General features: G+C 34.4%; 1 long non-coding RNA gene across 2 annotated transcripts in view; it reads right to left on the bottom strand.

Moving 5' to 3' along the window:
• LOC106878580 (uncharacterized) overlaps positions 1 to 5,665 on the bottom strand; it is a 15,529-nt gene extending 9,864 nt beyond the window's left edge. Inside the window, exon 1 of one of the 2 annotated variants that reach the window (XR_001410516.2) lies at positions 5,246 to 5,665. This is a non-coding gene — a long non-coding RNA (uncharacterized LOC106878580). Of the gene's footprint in view, positions 1 to 3,757; positions 4,691 to 5,245 lie in introns of those variants that run through there. The other variant, XR_008265058.1, reaches the window with a different exon arrangement.
• Positions 5,666 to 6,431: the final 766 nt, after the last annotated feature.

Genomic DNA, 6,431 nt, shown 5'->3' on the forward strand with positions numbered 1-6,431 from the left:
TTCCGTCTACCAAATCAACTCACAAGGCTTTGGTTGGCCCAAAGCTATAGTAGAAGACACTTGCCCAAGGTGCCACGCAGTGGGACTGAACACGGAACCATGTGGTTCGTAAGCAAGCTACTTTATTTCATTTAATTCGCTACAAGAGTGGTACATAGAAAGGGGAGTAGCTACGGGCTGGACACCACCAGTAATGAGCATGAATGACAACAAAATGATATAAGATGGGGGAGAATGAATTGAATGACGCCCGCCGATCGTCGCCTGCCAAAAACATTGTTCTTTTTTTTCCTTTAAAACATACATTGAGGTTTTACTTTTCTTACATAAAAATCAATTTACAATAGAATCAATTTACAATACTGCAACACAACTAATTCGCCCCACCGTGGACCCCTCGCAAATACACTGCTTCTGCCAGACAAAATTCCATTGTCAAGTCGGAGTTCACGGTGAAGTTGACAAAGTTCTCTTTGTCACAATTACTCCTGACTTTTGTCACGACCTCCGCAGCCACCTGCGGAGGCCATCTTGAACTACTCACACACGTCGAGTAGTTCCTTTCTTGGCCGCACTCGTAGTCCAAGAAACTGTCAATAGTCCCCCCTTGTGGTACAGGAGAACATATAACTCCTCTACCTCGCAGGGAGGGACCTTACACTGATCTGTCAGCAGCACAATTCCCGCTGACAGAGTCTCCCTCTCCGGTGGCACATTTCCCACCGGAGGGGCTTCGGGTTTGGTTGGCGTTACAATGGCTTCTGCATTACGATGGCTTCTTCCATTATTTCCTCTTTATTGAAAAGGGCAATGGCGTTGCGTGACCTAGAATAGGTCTGCAGGACCACTGTCCTCTTCTCTGTATCAACTAACCACTGCTTGGGTGGGAGAACCTCCCACTCCAATGCAGTAGCTTCATTATTTCTTTTTGCCATGTTGATAGTCCAAAAAACAATCTAAAAATAATAACAAAAAGGTCCACAAAGACGAACTGAAAAAACAGCTGAAGAAAAAATAAAAATATTTAAAATAGTTCAAGAAATATGAAAATAGAAGAGTAGAAGAAGAAAAAACAGTTCCACAGCAAAAAAGAAAACAACAGTTTTTGGCCAGCTGGTACTTCAGGCAACCAAAATCTTCTCAGGTATAATCCACGTTTTTTTTTTGGGTGGATATGCCCCCAAACACAAATTTTCACCAATAATTAGTCGCTGAGAGCAAGCGAAATTGCCCCAGAGCTGGGCAAAATTTACTGCAAAAAAAACCAAACAGCAACAAACCCCTCCCAGGTCAAAAAACAATTCCACCTACCTCGGTCGACTCTCACAGTTCAATTTTTGGACGGCGTTAACACACGTCCACACCTGTTCATCAGTAAGCAACTACTGCAATGCACAAGACCAGAAGCGAGCTACTTACCACACAGCCACTCCTACGCCTATGGGCAAAGTTTCAACTCAATCTCCAGAAAGTTTGGCTCTCACAGAAAGTAGATGACACCTTGAGTATTTAACTGATCTAACTGATTAAAAAGACAGCTGAAAATGTTTTAACTGTAAATTGTCCCAAACATTCTGAGTCAATTTTCCCCAATCTGGAACTAACAACTGAAGCACACTCCACAGTTGTAGACCTTTATCTACCTCTCTGTTGGAAGTAGTTCAAATGGAAAGGAAAGAATGTTGTCTACTAGAGGAGTAAGCATGAATGGAATAACAGAATTTGGGAAGCAATAGAGAGGAGCATTTACTTAAACCTAAACCATGACAGATCATTTGAGCAATGCTACCAAGCAAGGGATACTGAAAGGAGTTTAACATTGACCAAACTTTCAAGTTTCTCATGAATTAGATGTCATTGTAGAGGCAGCAGGAATTTGAATGAGGGACTGGTCCTCAAAATGTAAGCTTAGGGGTAGATAAATAATTCCTCAGAATAAAAGAAGCCTTGATGGAGTTTATTTACATCAATATTTTTCAGTAATCGTTTGAGTTTTGACATCTTAGAAAGAAAAGTGGGTTCAAAAACAAAATGGGAAATTGAGATCTCAGATGGTGAGAGAGCTTGATGGATGAGCAGAACTCATTGACAACTAAGTTCCTCAATCATCAAATTTGCAGTAGTGAGGACCTTATCTGACATGGGCTCCGAAACAAGCTGTTCAAATCAATAAACCCCATTCTATCAATATTGTATTGTCAATGCCATATACAACTAATGCAGGATTAAGTGGGTCACCTAGTTGAACAACCAGGATAAAAAGAATGTGTTGATTTCAATTTGAGGGATCCTGATAAACTTGCCATACAGAGTGGTAGAGCTCTAGAGTCTTCTCTTTCACTAAGTTGCAAAAAACATCCCAACCGAATGAATTGAAAGTGCTTTTAAAATCAAATTTGAGGGTTTATGACTCCTGAATAGTTGCTTTGCACCTCAGTTTTGTGCCAACTAAACTGTGTTGAACAGATGTGAACTGGATATCCGCATTAGGTTTTTTAGAGATTAAATAACTTAGTACCAAAAGCACAGGGTATATGTAGAGTGGGATACTCTCAGAAGAAAATGTGTTCACGAACTGAAAGCCAGTGTCACCAACAGATATCGTCTTTTAACATGTTGGGGGTCAGGGGTTAAAAGCAGCAATTTCAAAAGCATTGGAAATAATCAACTGGCGGTATAGATGGAAGTTTACTTCATATCAGATCAAGGGACTCAGCATTACATTGAACAAGAACGCAGACAACTCCCTCGATGTCATAGTCAATGAATTTGGTATTGATATTATATCTATTCCATTTTATTTACCCAGGACTTGAGAATAGAAAGAAATTATCAAATATAAGGTAGATTAGAAAAACACATGGAATGTTAAAGAAAGTAGTTGTATTTTATCTGTAAAAATTAAAAAAAAAACTGAATCGTAGAAGACAAAAAAAAAAAATGGATGTAGCGAATTTAGATCACAGAATGTTGGGTTTATGTGTGATATGAAAGAGCTCAAAAGTTATGGCAAAATGCTATTTTCCGATCAGACATTTATGATAAACACAGATGACAAAACAACGACGACAATGATTTGTCTTTGCTCATAACTGTAATAAATAAAATTTCGCTAAAGATTGTTTTCTGGTATTTAATTTATGTTCTGGCTGTTTTCTCTCCATAAACATACGGATAAATTATTTTTGTTAGATTTAGTAAAAACATTAAAGAAAGACTTATAAAAATAAATTGTAAAATATTTCTTCATGACTGAAATGAAATATGATAATTAATTAATTAATGATTGGTGTAATTAATGAAACTACCCTCCCTATCTCGAATGAAAAATTAAAAGATATGAAAATGTAATTCGAAGAAAGAGTATTTGATGTCGAGTAGAAAAGGAAATGAAAATTAAGATGTCAGAAAAGAAAATAACTTCCAAATTTCTTGTGCTTTGGATTATCTGCTTCTTATGTAAGCAGGAAGTTTTAGTAGGGAAATGGAAATTTGTGCTGCTCACGTCTCTCCTAACAAAAAACAAAGTGAAACGATTCCAACTGCATCTCGAAATCGGTCCTACTGTTTTTATTTATTTTTTTTGTGAAAAGTGTAAAGCAAAAGAAATGTGATATGCAGGAAGATGAGAGAGAAAGAAGAATGTCTCTATAACAGGCAGACTGAAGAATCATAATGTAGCATAATACATGGCTGTATAGAAGAGGGAAGGAGATAAGAAGAAATTGTAAGTCGATTAATCGATCACAACACGTACTGAGAAATAATAATTATTCTTGTTCAATAAATAAAATTCAATCATAGAGCTATATGTCGATGTATCATCGTAGGGATATATATACATAGATATACATATACCTATATACACATATATAATAAACCCAGTAACATTTCTTTCTGCAGCGGGGTGGCTTTTTTCTGGTGACGTCACACCGACCGTCATCCGGGTGATTCATCATGGCCGCTCTATTTACAACATTGTTATAATGCTTCATCGGGCTCCATTTCCGGAATTTCCGTGAAGGTTTGTCATGTTCTTTTATTTTTTAAACACTTCAGAAAAGGATCTTTCTAAAACAGCATCGATAATTGAGGTTAAGGTTACGTTGTAAAACTTGTGCAGGCGGGATAACAGAGGTCGTTTAGATGCTTGATTCATTATAGTTCTTAAATGCTGCTTTTTGTCCACATTTGAACAAATCAACACTCCTACTATCTGCTCGCTAAATTAGTTTAATGTCTTCTCAACTCTTGTATATAAACAACTTTAGATGTTACTGTATGTATGCTATTGTCATCTATGATTCATTCGGGCAACCTTGTGTTTCAACATCAAACCCAGCAACCCATGTGATTGCCTCATACATTGTCTTCGTGTTGTCATTCTTTACTTTTGTTGTTCTTATATTCTGCTCATTAGTTATTTACAACAGCTAATATAACGATATTTATTTCTCCTAAAAGAACCTGCTAAACTAAATAGACCCACCTAATAGTATTTTGTAGTTTGTCAGACACTTGTAATCCTCTCCCTCATTATTCTTTTTTCTCTAAGTCTTCCACATTTCTTGTCGTTTCCCCTCACTGTTGTCACCAACATTTGAACTATTATCGAAGGGAATAGAAAATAATGGAGCAGAATACAAGCGAAAACAATCCCGAATATGATATTTTAAACAACATTCTTGCTTTGAAGACAATTGACAATTATCATAGCTAAATGTCTACAAAAATAGTAAAATTCCAATCCACTTGTGTCAGTCGGGCTTATTTTTTTTCTATAGAAACCTGTGATAACCTAACTTTTAATACCCATTTACACAAACGTATAGATATATAATATACGGATGTGTTTGGGTGTGCACCCTTGACGTAGTGGGGAGTAATCAATACATGTAATTGAGTATCAACTTCGAACTATGATTAATATATATATATATATATATATATATAGTGTGTGTGTGTAATTCCTGAAAATGTGTATATACACAGTCATATGCATATTTAAATTATATTCGATAATATGAATATAGTTCTATTTTCCCCTCATGTTTTCCTATGTCTGATTTGGAGGTGAGGTTGTTTTCTGAGAAGGAAATTAGTGTCGATTCAAACTGTTTAGCAGCTTGTTCATCTTTGGTTGCAGTAGAATTAGCTCTCTCTCTCTCTCTCTCTGTATGTATGTATACTAAAATAAGATATCTATGTAATGTAGTAAAAATACAAGAAAAACAAAAACGCTTACCTTGAGTATATACGGTGTCTTGGTTTGGAAATATAAACTAAACTTAAAATATGTAATTTATGTCTGAATATCGGATGTGTGTGTGCTTGTATATATGAATGCATAACATGTTGGTTTATTTCCATTAACACTTGAAGATCTTAGGAGGCTTATTAACAAATCTGTCTGTCTCTCGTGTCTGTAATTTTAGACAGAACTTGTGTGGTTAATTCAATTACGGGTCATTTGTAATGTTGATAAAACAACAACATATATTGAACAAGATTTCATAAATTCATAAGTGTACTATATGTATAAATATGGTTTTTAGAAAACAAATCCACAGAAGCACGCTCTAAGATATATATCTATATGTTTGTATATATATGTGTGTGTATGTATATATGGATGTAAGTATGCATGTATATATATGTACGTATATGCGTGTATGTATATATATATATATATATATGTACGAATATGCATGTGTATATATATATATATATATATACATGTACGTATATGCATGTATATATATATATATGTATATACGTATATGCATGTATATAAGTATGTACGTATACGCATGTGTATATATATATGTGTGTATATATATATATATATATATATATATATATATGTGTATGTAAGTATATATATATATATATATATATATATATATATATATATATATATATATATATATATATATATACGTATATGTATATATACATGTACGTATATGCATGTATATATATGTACGTATATGCATGTATATATATGTACGTATATGCATGTATATATATATATATGTACGTATATGCATATATATATATATATGTACGTATATGCATGTATATATATATATGTACGTATATGCATGTATATATATATATGTACGTATAAGCATGTATATATATATATATATGTACGTATAAGCATGTATATATATATATATATGTATGTATAAGCATGTATATATATATATGTACGTATATGCATGTATATATATATATACATATGCATGTATATATATATGTACGTATACGCATGAACAGCCATGCTACATGGCAGTGAAACATGGGCTGTGACTGCTGAGGACATGCGTAAGCTCGCAAGGAATGAAGCCAGTATGCTCCACTGGATGTGTAATATCAATCAATGTGCATACCCGTCAGAGTGTAAGTATCTTGAGAGAAAAGCTGAA

The sequence above is a fragment of the Octopus bimaculoides genome, chromosome 10 (assembly GCF_001194135.2).
Source record: "Octopus bimaculoides isolate UCB-OBI-ISO-001 chromosome 10, ASM119413v2, whole genome shotgun sequence".
Lineage (NCBI taxonomy): Eukaryota > Metazoa > Mollusca > Cephalopoda > Octopoda > Octopodidae > Octopus > Octopus bimaculoides.